This window comes from Vicugna pacos, chromosome 11, assembly GCF_048564905.1.
Source record: "Vicugna pacos chromosome 11, VicPac4, whole genome shotgun sequence".
NCBI lineage: Eukaryota > Metazoa > Chordata > Mammalia > Artiodactyla > Camelidae > Vicugna > Vicugna pacos.
In genome coordinates this window covers 50,176,112-50,194,909 of record NC_132997.1, presented here as the reverse complement: position 1 = coordinate 50,194,909, position 18,798 = coordinate 50,176,112, and positions in this window count along the sequence as shown.

Genomic DNA, 18,798 nt, shown 5'->3' with positions numbered 1-18,798 from the left:
ATCATTAACTTTCTCTCATTGATTTGTTTAAGTACAACACAGACACTGTACCACCTCATCTCTACCCTTTGATATTTGAATTTATTATTTTCTCTTTAAGCTGAACATTTCTCTTAATGATCTTAGACATTGAAAAGATCCTAGAGTTGAGCAGAAATACTTTCTGAAGCACCTTTCCCAGTGATCATTTCAGCTTCTACTCAGGTGCTGCCAGGAATAAGACCCTCACTGTTTTTTGAAGGTGGTCCTTTGGAAAGGTCCTCTGCCCCTTTCTGTTGGTCATTATGTCTCATTATCCGCAATTCCTATTGCCACGCTTGGGGCTTGCAGATGAACCTGTTGTTGCTCATCTGTCATCCTCTCTGTACTCATTATGTGCCAGTCACTCACGGGCATTAATTACAATTCTTTCAATAACGCTGCAAGATATGTAATACCCCTTAATACAGAAGAGGAACCTGAAGCTCAGAGCAGGCACTACTACATGCCAAGGCTGCATAGCTAAGTAAATGGCTAAGTCTGCATTTGAACTCAGTCTGCCAGACTTCAGAGCTGAGATGATTTGAGATGTACCATGCTGCATCCCACTGAACCCAACCCAGTGCTGTGTACAAACAAAATCCCTAAACCCTTTTTTTAAATGATAAAATGAATTAACTACCTGAAGGAAATGAACCTTGTCACTACTGTCCCTTCCAGTGCTTTGTGATAAGGAGTCTCAAGCACAGTGAAAGAACAGCCTCCTCCCTTAAGAACTGATAGGAATTAGCTATATGTTAGTGTCTGCATAACCTTTTAAGATTCAGTTTGGCGAAATGTAGTTAGATGCTTGAGCGATACCTACCGAGGTGAGCAAGGAGGGAGGCAAGAGGGCAGATGGCAGCTTAATGACCAGACTGCACAGACGGCCATCCTAACCAAGCTGATGGTAACTGTGCCTCAGTGCATGAAACTGCAGTTTCCAAAGCATTCTTACATATCTCATGTCTTGAGTCTCACATCAACCTGGTGAGATAAATGAGGCAAGTATTATTTTACAGTTAAGGAAACCGGTACAGAGGAAGTAAGAGTATTAATCAAGATTATAGTTAATAATATAGGCCTTTCAAGTCTTTGTCTCTGTGCCTTCTAGTTCATCATATACTAGAAAATCTGAAGGCAGAATTCGCTGTTAATAAAGAATTGTTCATGTCAATCTGAAACATAGTTCCATATAAATGTTGTGTCTCATGGTAATTAGACATCAAGAGTAAACTTTAAATAAAGCTGGTTTTACTTTTATGTAGTCAAAAATCTTACTTTTTGACTTTAATTATCTAGGATCAGTATTAAAGTCCCGAGTCTTCACTGATACATTTAAATGTGTTATTTATTAGTGCCATTCCAGGCCTGATACTCGCTGGAATGACAGTGGTCTGGAACTCTAAAGCAAGTTGCTGATCCAAGGGCCCTTCTGCTCTGTCCCTTTACTTGCACCCTGTGGCTTCCCTTCCCCCACACGGTTGGCAGTCTTTGAATCCCTTGTTCCCAATCAGAACACCAGATACTGATATGGCAGAAACTTTGGACCCTAAAGCCAAGCCAGAGGTAGAGGAAAGGAGACAGGCCGGGAGATGCCTTCATCTACCGGTAAGATGGGGAGCCTGCCCAAGGATGCGGTGCCCTTTCAGGAAAACCCAACAGACACTACATTTGGAGAAGGCCACTCTGCCTCTGCCAGCAACAGTAGAGGGGATGTTTATTTCCAAATGTCTTTTACTCATTCAACAGACATTTACTGAGCACTTCCTGTGTGTCTAATATCTGCTAGATGCTGAGAATATGCAGTTAAACAAGACAACAGTCACCAGCCTCGAGTTTATAAATATATTAAGAGAGACAAAAGGATAATTTTCGGAGTAAAATCTGATAACAGAAAGCATGAGATGCTGTAAAATGAGAGACAGCTGATCCAGCTGAGAAGGGGTCAGGAAGGCTTCCTAGAAGAAAGATGTTCAGGCTGAGACCTGGAGAACAGGTAGGTGGGGTGGGAAGGAAGGACTTCTTAGATGGAGGAACAAACTATGCAGAGGCCTGAGAGTGAGGAAGGGTGTCATGCTTCCATGGGGCTGCAGGTGCTCTGTTATGACTGGTTCATAGCCGGTAAGGGCAAGAGATGCAACAGAGGATCGGACCGGATGGGTTTTGCTAAGGAATTTGAACTTCGACTAGAGGGCAGTGGGGAACCATTAAAGAGTTTGAAGTAGGGGAATGACAGGATCTGTTTTCACTTCAGAAATTTTAGTTGGGAGGAATAGTGGCAAATTAGTGGCAGTAAGGTCTAGAACCTTTTGGAAGCTGCTGTGGAAATCCTGGTGAGAGACAACTGCTACCTGAATTACAGACGTGGAGATGAGAGGATAGATTTCATCTGAGAGTTACTCAAGAAGTAGCAAATACAGGATTTGGTGACTGGTCAAACTTGGAGAACTCCAGGCGGACAACCAGATTTCTTGTCTCAGTTGAGGGACTGGTGCTACTGTTCACTGAGACAGGGGTATAGGAAGAGGAGCAGGCTCAAGGAGGTGTCCAATAGGCAGGGGACTCTGTGGGCCTCTAGCTCAGGAGAGTGAGCTGGGCTACAGTTAGATTTAGGGCTCACCAGCCTAGAGATAAGAAATCAAAGGTGGGCATGAGTGGCATTGCCCCAGGAGAGAGCCCATGGAGTGAGAAGAGGATTGGACAAGGAGGGATGCCCGAGGAACCCTAGCATCTAAGGGACAGGCAGGGGAGGAGGTGCCTGGGAAAGCAACTGGCAGGGAGTCACCAGAGAGCCAGAAAACAAGGAGTGTGGCATCACAGAAACCAAGGGGAAAGGACATTTTGAGAAGGGGGCTGCTACAAACAGCAGTATCTAGTGTAACCAAGCAATTAACTGAGAGGAATGGAAAAGGCCTTTGGATTTTACCAAGGAGCATCTTGGTGATCTTGTCTCAAGAGCAGCCACCTTAGCAGTACACTGGAGGCAGAGCCAGACTGCTGTGGCTGGGAGAGAGAGTGGAAGGTGAAAATGTGGGACCAAATCTAGGCAACACTTTAAAGAAGTTCAATGGGAAGGGGAGGCAAAAATAGGGGGCAGAGAAGTTGACAGTTAAAGGAGGATACACAGTTAAGAAGTTTGTTTTGGGGAGAGGTCAGAGAGAAAGAGGGTGTAATAAGGTCCCTGAGAAAGCGGGAGGGATGGGATCCAGCCCAGGTGGAGTGATGAGTTTTAGAGGGAAGGCAGGCGAAAGGCTGGTGTTGATGTGGGTGGATGTGTAGGTGAGGTGGCAGGAAGCTGAGGGAGTTCCCATCAGATGGCTTCTGTTTTCTCTGTAATGGAGGAGGCAAGATGGTCTATGGCCTGGGGCAGGGGCAGGAGGAAGCGGGAACAGTGGGGCTGGGAATGGTCCCTGTGAAGAATGGGAGAGAGCTGACCAGGGTCAGAGGTTTGCCAGGCACATTCAGGGGCTGTTTGCAGTTCGAGTCCCTGAATTTGCAATGGCGCCAACCTTTGGGAAAGTACACCAGCAGCTCCTGGCAGCCTGGCAGTAGGAATGGAAAAAATGAATAGTTGGTGGTTACAGTGTTACATGGTAAGGGCAAGAAGGTAAGAAAATTGTTGGTCTAGGGCTAGTGAGGGAAGGAAGTGAAAATAAGAAGAGATTACCAGAGAGAAATTAGAAGGGTCAAACACTTCTTGAGGGCAGACTATGTCTCTGGTAATAGACAGTGAAACAGAAATACAAAGATGGGGCAATAATTCCTAGATCTAGCTGTGCCTCAGAATCAAGCTTAATAAAAATACAGACACCCTGGCTTCACTCCTCGGGTCCAATAGGTCTAAGGTTGGGGGTTTCATGTGACTCTCTTGCAGGGAGGTTTGGAAACCTCTTGGACCAATGGAAAGAGCAGATAAGTAAACAGACATATGGAATATACACAGTGCATAACTCCATGACTCTGGTCTACACAGGGTGCTATGGAAGCCAAAGGGGCTTGGAGGTGAGGCTGCAGGGGAGAGACAAGAAAATTTTCCTAGAGAAGGTGAGCCTGGGCCTGAGTGTCAGTCAGAATTGGAGGGAAGATGCCAAAGAAGCATTCCAAGTGCAGGGAACAGCACGCACGTAGGCAGGGCCGCATTCGTGGAACTCGGAGTCATTTGGTGTGGCTGGAGCTGAGCGTGTAAACAGGGGAGTGGTGCGATCTCTCAAGACAAGGAAGCAAGAACCAGGTTGTTTTGAGCCTCGTTCACTGTGCTCCACTTTCTATCAAAAGAGCACTTCTCTGACCTGGCCAGGGTACACCTAAGAAAGAGGCCAGGAATCCGGACTTGCACGGTGAATAACCAGGCTCCTGGGGCCCGGGAAGCTTAGGCACTTGGGCAGGTGGTGTGCACCACATGTGCTCTTTCCAGGCCACTGGGTGAACAGTGTGTCTGCTCTGACCAAAAAACTAAGCAATTACAGATCTGTATTTATTTACTTACTTTTAGGGAAAGGCAGATGTCCTAAGCTCAGAATTATTGAAGGAGCCTCCCTACTGGGCTCTGAGCCAAACCAGGGTAAGAGGCAGCCAGCAGGGATCAAATGTAAAGTATATGGATGTTGTGGAGAGATGTTTTCCCCCACAGATAGCTTCTCCTCCTTCCTTCCCTGGCCCAGAAGGCCTGAAGTAAACACCCACGCCCTCTCTCCCTATCCTTATTCTCAGAAATCTCCAGGCATATATGTGAAGATAAACCACACAAGCATGGACATTTCATCTGTTCAGCAAACCCAGCGGTCATGTTTAGGGGCTGCTGAAGTCAGACTCTACCCACTTAACTTTCTTCAGAGTCTCCAAAATACAGTAAATCTGGAATAGTCGCTGAAGTCAGGGCAACTTAGCTGTCAAGCATACTGCCTGGAGGACAACCAAGGACTTTCTATCCTAGACCAATGTCTTTGCCCAGAGAAGACTCAAGGCTCATTCTGTGATCCTGCTTCAATGCTCAAGGCTAGAATGCTTTTTCAAAGCACTCCTGATCATGAAAAGGAAAATCAGACTCTCCCAGCCTGAGATTGCAGCTAGAGGACCAGGTGCTTCGGCCTCCGGAGACCTACAGACTCAGGAGCCAGGAGGAAAGCAGGACATCGTCCCAAGCCATCTCTCAGTGCAGAGCAGAATTCATTCCGAGAGCTAGAAAAGGAGCAGAAGGAGGGATGGCAGATCAAGGAGGAAGGCAGCGCCTTGCTATCTGGGAGCACAAGCCCCGGCTGCACCTGTAGTTAAGCCTGACCCTCTGCTGCCAGCCAAGGGGCGTCCTCATTAGGCAGATAGGGAAGCAGAGCTTAGCCTCAGAGTTCTGCAGCAACTCCCGACCCCAGGATCAGCAAGTCCAAGAACAGAGAAGCAGTCTCCCATTCTGCACCTTTGCAGTCTCTTTGGAGTCCTGCTGACTGTGTGGCCAAAATGAGCTTTCCATTAAAAATAGTCTCCTGGAAAGTGCCACTTGAATATGCTCCGATTTAAAAGCTGCTGAGGGGGATGGGAAAGGCTTCAATAATGAAGGTATGAGTGACCACGAGGGCCTGAGCTCAGAACCCACACTTCATTTTGGCACAAAGGCTCTCAGGTTCGGTACAAGTCAAGTCCAGGCAGCGGGAACTCTTTAAGAATGTTCATCATGGTGGATACAGAGTGAGTGGTAACTCTCTGTGGGGCATTGTGCTAAGCACTTCTCACACATCATGTCATTTACTCACTGGGAGAGGGTAACAGAACGGCCATGTGGGGCAGAGGAAGCCACCAAGAGACGGCAGGAAAGGATCCCACAGCCAAAGAGCTGAAGCCTAAGCACCTCTATTCATTTGGGCTAGGGCTGCCGTAAAACAGTACACAGACTGAGTGACAAACAACACAGACTGAACTGTCTCACAGTTCTGAAGTCTACAAGTCCAAGACCATGATGTCCTCATGATTGGCTCCTGCTGGAGGCTGTGACGGAAGGGATCTGTTCCAGGCCTCTCTCCTTGGCTTGTAGATGACCATCTTCTCCCGGAGTTTCTTTACATTACTCTGTATGTCTCTGTGTCCAAATGTCCCCTTTTTATAAGGATACCAAGAAACAGACTCACAGACATAGAAAACAAACGTACGATTACCAGGGGGGAAAGGGGGTGGGAAGAGAGAAATTGGGAGTTGGAGATTTGCAGACAGTAACTACTATATATTAAATAGATAAACAACAAGTTTATACTGTATAGCTCAGGGAACTATATTCAGTATCTTGTAGTAACTTAGGGTTAAAAAGAATATGAAAACGAATATATGTATGTTCATATATGACTAAAGTACTGTGCTGTATACCAGAAGTTGACACAACATTGTAAAACTGACTGTACTTAAATAAAAATATATTTTAAAAAATAAGGATACCAGTCCTATTAATTGGGGCTCACCCAGCTTGACTTCATTGTAACTTGATTACCTCTATCAAGTTCTATCTCCAAATAAGGTCACATTCTAAGATACTGGGGTTAGGACTTCAACATACATATATTTTGAGAAGATACGTAATTCCACCTCTAACAGTGATGTCTAACCAAACCCTCTCCTTTTATAAACGAGAGTATTGAAGCCCCAAGTGGGAAAGTGACTTGCACAGGGTCACACAGCAAACTGAAAAAACTAAGACTAGAACCCAGGTCTTTTGAGGCTACAAGCTTTGGGCAGACTTCCCCAAGGAGCATCACTGCCTGATTTGGGAAGCTCCCCTTCTCCATGAAGGGAATCCCTGAGCATGGAGAAGTCTGGGTAGCACCCAGTCGAATCTATTTATAGGCCTGGGATGAGGACACACGAAAACTCTCTTACAAACCAGTATTTGGGGAAAGACTCTGAAACACCATCGTAGAAAGAGCCCTATTAATGGAGCTTAATCTAAGCACTGGGGTTATTTTCAAGGCCGGGCCCCTCATTAAGGAGGCAGATATGTCATGTGTCATAAAGCAAGAGCTGTTCTCCTCATCCGGCGCCCCCAGCGGTGCAGGTAGCCAGTGCCAGCTTCTCACAGACTCTGCCTCACTGCTGACTCTCCTGGCCCGCCTCTGCCTCAAGGCTGCATCTGGCAGGGTCTCCATTTTGCAAGAACTCACTAAGAAGACTCTTGAAAGTCTCATGCAACATGCAGAAACAACATGGGTTTGAGAGTCTTGCTCTTGCAGCTTCGAAAACAAGGAGGCCACAATTGAGATTGAATATAGTACGGAAGTGTGGGTGACACCAAACCGCAGATGAGTTGATAGGCTGGGGGAAGGAAGTGAAAAGTTCACCTTGTCCTTCCCTGTAACAGAGGGCTGTTGGTTTTGCAGAGGTTTGCTTTAAAAAAATTTTTTTTATTCAATAAAAATAGCTCGGTGGGACAACATATTATGGCATTCGTGGAAATAAAAACTAGGAACCACATCATAGGATGTTCTGCTCCAAACTTGGCCCTGGTTCCTCAGGCAGCTCCTAGCTCCTTCTGATTTCTGCAGCAGCCATGGAGGCCCTCGCCCCGTCCCAGGTGGGGCCTGGCCTTCAGGGAGGAAGGGAGGAGGTGGTTCAGAGGCATCAGCTGTTTCCCTGCATCTGAGCCAAGACCCTCGCCTCAGCTAGAAGCTCAGCTTTGTCCCCGGTGTCTGCCTTCCGCACTGTGAAAAGTTTCCAACACAAAGGGCCGATTCAGGAAACCAAGGTTAGAGGCGAATGGTCTTATTTGAAAATTGTGAAGGCCAGCCAGCCTTTGGGCTTCCTGCATTGATTGCTCTCCCGGGGCCTGGGACCAGCCCAGTGGGGTGGGGCAGGCAGCTCTGCAGGTTACAGGATGTGAAAGTGGGGACTGAGGTTAGGAAAAAGAATAAAAGGCTGGGACTAGAACACACCCAGCAGAAGGCCATGTGCAGTTCTCCTCTTCAGGGTTTCCTGTGGGTACACTGAGAACATTGTGTTCTGGCTGTGAATTTACCCAGCTGAGCTGGCTCCAGATTCGGCCCCTGGGTCCTAGTGCTGCCTGCACGCAGCCTCCGCCTTGGCTCACCTGCACTGCGTGAAGCCCACTATAGGACCTCGGGAGACCACTTCCATCGTGTCCTCGCTACTGGGTGAGGGCCCAGTGACTAGCCTGTGGGCACTTACATTCTGATTCATCCTGTGTTTCTGAAGCATCTTTGACTTGGCACTGTCACGTAACAGCATCTCATGTCCCTCATGACAAAACATCCTTTAGATGACAAAACTGAGGCTCTGGAAAACTGGAAGGAACCAAGGTTAGTATTCAAGGTTTTGGGACCCAGGTCTTCTGACACTTTAGGGAGAACTGATTTTGAGACCATCACTTCAAGTCCTTGAAATGAATCTAGGCCTTTGCCTTCATCGGTTTATCTCCAAATTTTGAGAATAAGGTGATTTCTTAACAAATTCTCCAAAACAGGCATGTGGTGCAGAGCTGTCCAGAGGAACCTGTCTACTCTGTGCCTGAGCTCCCTGGATGGACCTCCCACCAGCACCCGTGTGCAGCTCCACACCAGGCCTGGGTTGTTCTATGCCTAGGTAGGGTCCTGGAACTCAGAGGTATATGCTGGGCTCCAGGCCAAGTAGCCAAGAATCAGTGGACCAGCAGAGAAAAAGAGGGAACTTAGGAGCAGGTGGAGGCTCTATGGTTAGAAGAGATTTTTGCAGGGTTCTGGATGATCAATTCCTCTACTAGATGGTAAGCCTCTGTTTCCCAGTCACCTCTGTATCCTGTGTGTGTGCTGGTCCTTGGTCCTTGATAAACAGTTGTTGAATGACCTGAAGGAAGGCCTTGCCTTTAATTATGGATTACAGTCATTCACAACTGCACATTGAGCACCTACTGTGTACTAAGCACTGGTTGATAAAGGGCACACAATTGCTAAAAACAAATGTACAAAGGAAAGATAGCCATGGTGTCTGCCCCTCCTAGAGATCACAGTTGCATTTAATAAGCAAGAACAATCCCAAGGTTCCAGGGTTATCCGAGGGGAAGCCCAGGGTATGGTGGGTGAGTGCAGAGCTGTGAGACCTAAGGACACTGGGGGCCCAGGAAAGTCCTCGAGATGAAGGAGCTGGGAGAGGGAGGTTCAGGCAGGGGTAGGGGTGCTTGTAAAGACCTGGAGTTTAGAGAGCAGGTGGCTCACTGAAACAACTGAGAAAAGTCTCCTATGTCTTCTGAACCCCACCAGGGGCAAATCTAGTTCTCACTCCAGGTGAGAGCCCGGGAATTGGTACTGTCACTGAGAAAGGAATTCTACTACTACTCTGTGGCCTTCCCCCAGGCCCGAGACTCCAAACCAGAGGAATCCCAAAATACGACTGGGATATATCTTGAGGCGGGAAGGCCATGAGTGTGGCCAGAAGGGGCAGGTGCTAGTCCAAGCTAGTACCCTGGGACCCTGGACTGAGATACCAGGCAAGCCACTTTCCACCTCCCTCTACACTTCAGTTTTCCTGCTTTATGTATTCTCAGTAGTTAGCCTGACACTCAGACCTTCCTGAATTAATGAATGACACCACTTTACATCCAGAAAAAGATTTCTTCCATTGCTAAGATTCTGGATCTGAGACCCACAGTCAGTCCTGCCTAGGATACTTTTGGCAACAGAAGTGCCATGAAAAGAAGAAGGACAGTGTCCAGCACACCCGTAACAGATGTTTGTTGACTGGATGAGAGAATGCTCTCCCTGAAGTCCCTCTGAAAGCGTTCATGGATCTTTGCTTCTCTCGGCAGCTGCTTTGCTCTCCATCACTCCTAACCCAGCGCAGTCATTCTCGCCCACTAACTTCATCGGCAGACACCAGATTTAGTCGTGAAAAATGAACCCTAGATCTTGCCTTTAGTGCTCTATCCTAGAGGATGGGGATGCAAGATGACTGCAGGAGGCTGAGGCAGTACGAGGAAGACTACAGAGGAAGATGTGCAGAGTCTGAAAATCCGTGCACATTCCCATATAACTCCTTGTCTTAGAAAGGCCAAACCTGCCAAGTGCTCTGCCCGCTCCTGTGAAGTGCTAGAACTCAGCAGGGCTTGCTGTAACAGCCCTGGAAATGGACAAGCGCTCCGTGAGCCACCGCATTCCCTGCTGGCCCTGAATCAGGAGCTACAGTCAGGGCAAGAGTTCCCAGCTGGGCACACCCTCAAATGCATTTTCCCTCTCCTGTGGGTTTCCAGGCTAGCCCGCAGAAGCCTGATTCATCCACCACCGCACTGAAACGTAGAATTAATTCTGGCTATACCCTGGGTGAGCTAGGCCATTATGGTGACCAAACCACCACTTACAGCATTATTTTGATGGGAAAATGTGTCCCGAGCTCCAAGCAACCAAATTATAAGTGGGACACAGGCACACCCAGGTTCAAATCCGTTTTAACACTTCCTAACCATGTGGTCACAGGCAAAGCACCATCCTCCCCAGCCTCAGTTTCCTGGTTTGCAAAAGAATACTGCCTTTAGAAGGTTGTCCTGATGACTGAACAGATACCTGGGAAAGTGCCCCATGGTGGAGGGCAGACGTCTCCCTCCTTCCTTTCCCAGGCGCTTTTGTGGAGAGACCTGAATATGCAACTCCTAAAACAGAACCTCCGAAAGGGGTTCTTAACCAGCTTGCATGGGGGCAGTATTACAACTGGACTCAGGCTCAGAGTAAGTGTTTAGGAGATAAATGAACTGCTGTCTTGGAAATCACAGAACATTCCTCATCTTTGACCTTCTCCGGGCTGTTATTGGCTCCTCTGAGCCAAGGAACTTCTCCGACCCGGACTCAGCTCCCTCTCTCACAAACTCTCCATGACCAGCATTGTTCTGGCTTCCTCTGCTCCTGGTCCTGGTCAGGGGCTTCGCCTCCAGAAGGAGCCAGAAGCCCTGACCTTTCACCTGAGCCTACACAGCAGCTCACAAAAGCAAGCAGGAGGCGGGCAGAGCCCCAGGCAGCACCACTTCGGCGGCCTGCCCGCCCCTGGAAGGCGGGCTCCTCCTGCCGGCTGTGGCTTCGGCCCCTCCTAGCTCTGTTTGTTTCCAAGTTGCAGTCAGAACGGTTTGTACCCAAAGGATCCAGAAACAGCCAAGGAATCCGCAGGGTCCTAAAGGTCGACCATATTCTTTTCCTTGCCCATGTTTCCAAAAGTCAAAAGTAAGTCAAGGTTTCCTGGCCTTGGGCTCCTTTGTCCCCTGTCCAGGGTCACGGGCACTGGTGAGGTCAGTCACCTTGAATGAGCCCCCATATACTGCACTGTGCTTCCCACGGTCCATCTCCACAGCAATCACCACTTCTCCCCATTTGGAACCACAGAGCCGGCTCAGACCCTCCAGTCATCGTCTGTGCAGGTCCTGTCAGTGCCCCTGGCGCTGCAGTACTTCTCACCCAGTCTCCACGCTGCAATCCACCCCCACCTCCCACCCCCATCCCCAATCCTGCAACAGCAAAAAACAAAACCAGAAAACTCTTGTGAAAGTAATATGAGCTCATGGTAAAATCCAATATCCAGTGTTTTTATAGTGCAAAATAAAGGTAATCTTACTTTTTAACCTCAAAAAAAGATATAAAGTGAAAAAGCAAAAGCCTCTCTCTCCCCTCCATCCCTTCAGAGATAAGCTCTGTGGATATGTTTTCCAGGATCCTTCTAGACATTTTCTCTGCACATGTTAAGTGTGTATCTGCAGGGGAGTGACCTCTGTTTTTTTCTCAGAGTGAGATTAGAGGATACAAATTGTTCTGCAGCTTGTTCTTTTTACCTAACAACATTTATCTTGGGCATTTTTCCAAAACTGACCTCATGCTTTTTAACACCCACCTAATACTCCATGATATGGAGGTACTCGAGTTTAACCGTTTTCCTGCCAAGGATGCTCAGATGGTTTTCAGTTTTTCCGGCCTCACATCTCGAACCTCTGACCTGCCTCCCACACCACTGCTCGACTGCAACACCCAGCCCAACTGTCACTCGCAGGTCAGCCATCTTCCTTGTGTTATGGTTATTCATGGAGGGGCCTTATCTCCTCTCTGAGGTCTTAAATCCAAGACAAGGTGTTTGGAGGTCCTGACAAGGAGCCCGAGGCCTATCAACTCTGCACTTTTGCTGCTCTGGGGAAGTGTAAGGAGGTTCAGGCCACCCGGATACTTGTTCTTTCTTCTCATGTATATATCTGCTGGGAATTCTGTGGCCCTGGCTTTGCGCAGGGCACTGGAGCTCCAGGAGGAAACAGATGACAGATACAGACCCTGGCCTCCTGGAGCTTGCAGTTTAGTGGGAAAGACAGGCATGTACACCCACTCAAATAATTACATATATAAGTACTTATGGGATGAACGCTTTCAAAAGAAACAACAGAGGAGAAGGGATGGGGCCCCCAGGGAAGGCCTCTCTGAAGAGGTGATGAGGCGGAGGGCAGAGAGGGCCAGTGAAGCCAGCAGACCATGGGATCTGGTTCCCATGCTGGGCCACTCCAGCCACTTTCCCTTTAGTCTTCTCAACTGACAAGGAGGGAAATCCTCCTTTCAGTTGCAACTTTCTGTGACAATAATACATGCTATCAAAGTTCAGGGGAAGCAGAAGTCCCCCTGCCTGACAGGGGTCAGGGGAGAGTTCTCACTGACATCACACTGACCTTGAGTCACAGGTGAGCTCTAGTTCCATCCAATTCTGGGTGAAATACTTGTTGAGCATATACCATATGTATCTAATATATAGAGGTGGAGAGGGGTGTGATTGTATTAGCAGGAGTTGTGGTGGTGCTGGTGGTGGTGGGTGTTTAAAGATCTAAAATACCTGAACTCTGCAAGAGTTTACAATCTGATGGAGCATTAGACCCAGGATAGAATCATTTCAATATACGTCAGGTGAGAAGAGAACTACTCGCCCACAGCGAACTGAGCACTGGCGTCAAAGGCAAGCCGGTCTGGGCTGGATTCCCTGCCCTGCACTCCCTGGCTGGGAACTTGGAGCTTCCCAAGTATGTTCAAAGGGGACTCCTGAAGGGCCCTGAGTTGAGATTAGCTTGGCATATGAGTCAGAAGGAGCTAGAAGGGCATCTGGGACAAGTAATCAGGGTGAAATGGGAGCAAGCTGGGAGGATACTTGAGACCACAGAGCAAAGCATCCCACAGGGCACAGGGAACCTGGGCGAAGTCAATTATGCCAGCATTGAAAGAAAAAGCCAAAAAGAGCAGTTTAAGGAGTGCAACCATCATCCCCTCTTTTCCTCCCTGGGGCCAAGGACTTTATGCCCCAGAGAGGGTACCAGATGGGAGAAGACAGCAATCTGTTGTTACCTCTGCCAGTCTCACTTCCAAATCTATGTGTCTGTTTCTCTTTAGCATGATTAAAAATACTGTAAATTACATGCTTACACTTTGTTGATGTTCTCTTTATGACCCACTGTAGGAGGCTGTATATATTTTGCACATCTACATATATATTACTGTGCAAACTTGTATACATAAAGCCATGCATACTGTACTTTATGGAAAGTTTAAGAGCGTTTCAGAGGTAATTAGAACCATATGTGATTTTCCCCTCCTGGCTTTGGGAGGGAGATGAAGCCAGAGATAGACAAGGGCCTGCCCTGGAAGGTGGCAAGGCCAAGGTAAGGAGCCAGACTTGCTCTAAAGGCAGTGGAGAGCTATTAAAAGGTTGGAGAGGGAGGCTTTAGTGAAGCTGAACAAAGGTAAAACAAATAGAAAGTTCCAGGCTCTCCTTATTTCTACTTAAGATAACAGAGTTACCTCCACAATCAAAGCAGTAAAATCCAAACCAGCTCTGTCCACAACTCTTCTCTGTACCTCACTTTCTCCACCTGTAAAGGGAAGCCTCACCTGCCATAGCGTGGAACCCCAGGACCACAGGTGAACTTTGGCAGGCAATGAGGCCTAGGCCCAGGGAGCTTTAGGCCTGCCTTGGCAAAACCCAGGAACATTGTTGCCAAATCTGAATATCATTCCTGGCCTCCAGGGCTGGCCAGCTCTAGACTTGGAGCATCAGGGTTTGAATTCTGTTCCTTGGGAAAGAGCTTGGTGGCAGCTTCTGCAGGTCTATGGATGTCTTCCTTTCCAGAGCCAGAGACTCTTAAAACTTCCTGGGAGAGTGAGGCAACACGCCTCATTGTGCAGACCTCAGCAAATGCAGCAGCTTCATGGAGTGCTAAAGAAAAGCTCTCATAACAGCCCTGTGTGATAATAAAAAGATAAAGAGGCAAATAGGTATGTAGGTCAGCTCAAAAATAGCCACCCACCCATTTGGCCTGGGTAACCATTTGTGCCAAGTGGGTCCAAAAAGTTTTCTTCCTTTCCCTCCCAAGCTGATCTTCCTTGCTTTTTACAAGGTTGCCTTAAATTAAAAGCCGGCGGGGCAGTTCAGACCTGCAGCCCCACAGCGGCAGGCACTACTCCCTGCACTCCCTCCACCAAACAAATCCTGGGGTCGGAGGGCACAAGGTCTCGGCCTCTCTGACGTGGGTTCTTGGGTCTAAGTCAGTGTTTAGGGCGCTGACTCACAGACACTCCCCCGCCCACCCCCATAAGGTTCTCCATGCACCCAGGAGGCCTCCCCCACCCCAACAGAGACCGCTTTGTTAGCAGATCGGGTTGGAGGAGAGTTACAGCCTCAGGGTTGTGAGGGCCTCCTCAGCCTCTCCTCCCTCCCCCTCTTTCTGCCCGCACCAGAAAGGGGCCGGCCCCTCGCCCTGCCCCCATTCAGCAGCCCAGCGACTGAAGAGCTGAGCTCAGCATCTCCGCGGCCTGGCCGCCTTCCTCTCGGACGGTGGGAGGAGTCTCCTTTCTCCCAGGGGAGGGCGGGGCCAAGGCTAGTCCCGCCCTTCCCCTCTGTCCAACTTTCCCTCCATCCCCCCTCATCTCGTCCTCCAGATGCACGTTTTCCAAGTCACGTCCCCGCTTCCCCCCTACAATCAGGGGGTCCGCGGAGACAGACCCCCCCGGTCAGCTGCTCAGCATCTGTCACCTCCACGGCCGGGCTCCCCTGAGGGCGCACATCGGACGAGGCTGGGGGGTGGGAGGGGAAGGGAGAGGGAGCAGGGGGTCTTCCCTTCCCCCATCCTGGCTGGCCCCACTGCAGACCAGCCACCGCGGGGCTGTCGGTTCAGATCCTGTGTGCACCTCCTCCCAGAGCAGAACCTAGATAGCTAGAATTTTTTGTTTTTCTCTGTATTTGATTTTTAAAGGATTCAGCCGTGGCTCCTGGATTTCTACACCAAAGTCTGTCCTTTGTGGGTTACAAAAAGGGGAGTTTCGGAGGAGGGGAGAGGCCCCTCTTTTGGCGCACCACGTCCCACGTGGCCCTAGAGGATACTGGAGCTCTCAGGGAGGATGTGTTGGAATCACTGTCACTTCTGGGCCTGAGGTGGTCTAGCTGAAGGGCACCCCTTGGGCGACAGTGTGCCTTGCATTGAGTCAGCATTGGGCCCGGCTGAATTCTGCAGTGGGGAGGAAGAGCCTGATCAGATAAAACAAAGGCCAACCCAGGAGAGAAAGTTTTTTATCAACAACTCCATATGGACGCCAGGTGTTCACTCCACCTGTTCTACATCACCACTTCCCAGTGTGTACTACCCCCCTTTCCAGCCATACAGCCCCCTTTGGCTCACAACTAAGAGTATCAGTGGCTTGGAATCAAGGAAATGAGTCTAGATCTAGAGTCACAGCCCAGGCCTGCTGACTGGCTGTGTGACCTTAGGCAAGTCCCTGCACCCACCTGAACCTGTTTTCTTACCTGTAAAACGACACTGATGAGACCTGTCCTATCTATACTACGCAAGTATGTTATTTTTATTGACAGAGCTACGAAAATAGTAAAGGACATAGGAGTGTTTTTAAAACCATAAAGAGCTCCAGAAAGGTCAAAGATCTTTGTGAGGAAGTGGCAAAGTTTCCAGGTGGAACTGGCAGCTCCCATCCTCTGCCAGCCATGGAGTTCCAGCCAGAGACCAAGGATGCAGACAATGGGCGGCTGCCTTTTGCATAGACCAAAGTTTCCCAAGCCTTTGGCTACTAAGGCGTTTCTGAGTAAGGTTAGAGACTTGGCAGAGGGGTGAGGAAGCAGTTGCAAGCTTGGGAAAAGAAAGTTCCTGAAGAGTGAATGAGGCCTAACTCCTGGGAGAATGGGAGATCACGGGCACCCTATAAAGCTCCCTGCTCTCCAGCTTAGTTCCTTGTCCCTAAAAGGGGGAGGTGGGTGGGGTGGGGGAGGCTGGAAGAGATGCTCTCCCAGAGCTTGTTGGCCCTAACATTCAAAGATTTTAAGGTTCATTCCACTGCCAGAAGAATCCTGGCAGTGAGAGGGCTGACTTCCCTCTCTGCTGAGCATAACTCCAGCCCTACTCAACCCAGCCCCTTAGGGTACCCAGAGGCTGGCCAACCCTCCTGGTCTCTCTTCTCTGGGGAAAAAAGAGTGAGCTCATTTTGCTGTCCAGGCAGGCAGCAAGCCTGGATTCAGGCTGTCCCCACTGTAGCAGCTTCTGATCAACCTTGTCATCCCCCACCCCAACTCCGCCCCTGGCTTGATGAACAATGCCCACCCTGACCCCGCCCCTCCGTTTGATATATGGCAATTGGAAACCTTCAAAAAGCAAGAACACTGAAAGGGCTGGAACTGGGACGTCTGTTTCTACCTCCCCTGTCAGGCCTCCTCCAGATGGTCTACCACCTCACGGTCCAGGCCTGGGAGTTTTAGAAAAGGAGCTGCATAGAACTTAAGTCTTTTTTCTTTGTTACGATCCTGGTGGAGGTTGAATAATCCTTTGAGATTCTCTAGTTCTGAGTTTTCAAAACTGGGGTATATGAAGCCATAGGTTAAATGTTGTCATCTTTATTTTTATTAAAAGGGTTTTTTTTCGGGGGTGACTAAGTAAATTAACTATTTGGTAATTTTAAAGTTTGTTAATAAAATTAACACAGAAAAAAATAAAGTAGAATGCAAGACTTCATTATTGATGATAAAAATAATGACTTTGTGATAAAAAGAATGGCTTCAAAGACACGTTATACTTCCTAGGGGTGGCATTGGGTCACAGCCCAGAACCCTACTCACCCTTAGCAGTCAGTCTGAACTCAGGTCAGCTGACTCCTGTCCCCTCACAGGGCCTGGGCTTGCCTCTGAAAGCCATTTAGCCTAGGTTTTGGGTACCACTGGGAGAGGGGTGTTGCCTCAGCATCCCTCCACTTCACTGTTCTCTTCCCTCACAAGAGTTCAGAAGCCAGGATGGGAGAGGGATTGTGGGAAGCTGGCCAAAACTGGCCCCACAGATGAGATTTCTTCCTGAGAGCAGTCCAGTTAGTGAGAAAAAAAGACAGTGCCCTGGGGTCTGGCTGGGTCCCTAGGACAACTCTGGCTGAGTGGGCAATGAGGTGGGGGAGCAGTGGAGGTTGGTAGGCCTTCAACACTGTGGGGATAACCGGAGGTCTGTCAGAATCCTAAGGCTTCCTGCCTAGCTCTCGAAACCCTCATCCATTGTCTTGACGGTTATCAAGCCAGCCCTTTCTGTGGTCCCCTCTCCCTCTGCCCTGTCCCCAGGGGAAATGACTTCTTGTGAAATCTAGGAGCCTAGCCAAACTGGCTGGCTGTGAGCTCACCATTATCACACGTGGGCCTAATCTCCCTGACCGTATGCCATCTCACCCAGCCCTAAGCCACCCCCAGCCCACAGAGAGGCCCTTTGATAGGCTAGGACCCAACCCCGCATTCCTTCCAGGACCCATCTTTCCTTCTGAGATGTCAGTGTGCACACATCCCAGCTAAAGATGAGCATCAAGATCACCTGGAGAGCTTTCGTACAAAAGGGCTCCATCCAGACCTACCAAATCAGAATAGGGGTTAGGGAGATGGGATGCTGTGGTTTACAAGCTCCACAGATGATTCTAATTATCAATTGGGCTTGAAAGGCCCTAGTTAATCGAAGGATTACAGGACTCTCCTTCTGGGCCTCAATTTGCTCATTTGTAGAATGGCCTTAATATTCATTCCTCTGGGGGTAAGTAGATAATCCATTTCAAAAGTTTCTTTGAAAGGCTGCACCATACAATGTATTGCTAGTATTTCCATTTCAAAACGTAGCTTCATTTGCAAAAAGATTCTCTACTGAAGTTTTAATTCTTCCTCCTATATCACAATCAAAATCCTACTGAAGCCCTGGGCTGTCAACAGCTTTTCAGAACCCTCCTAATAAACCAGGTGCACTTATAATCTTGCTATTTTGACTAAGTTATTTCTTGTTTTTCAAGTGAAAAAGCCACAGAAGTCCTGGGAACACTTCTGCTGGCTTCACTGTCCTCACCTCCCACCACCACTCCCCCCCTCCCCCCCAGCTGGCTCCTCCCACCACCTCCACTACCCTCAATGAGATGTTTCCAAAAGGCTGTGGAGGCGCCTCAGGCAGAGCCATGCAGGCACCCTGGCTGGCCTTCAGGGGTTCCCATCCTGAATTCCGGGGTTCCCAGAATCACACTCCCACCCCAAGATCTGGTTTAACTCCCCAAACCCGACTAGGGCGACTCGCCAGACCGAGGCCCTGGGAACCGGTGCGCAGGACAGAAACTGCCAGAACAGGGAGGGGCAGGTGGCCAGGAGTAAGTGCTCATTGACTTTAAATTGCAGGCTGCTGTGGGTCCTACGGGAATAGAGCAGAGCCTGGGAAGAGGCTGAGTGTCTGTATGGTCAGGGCTCTGGCCACAGGGACTGGGACATGGGGCCTGGTTACCAACTCCTGAGTCACCAGGGACGTGACACTACCAC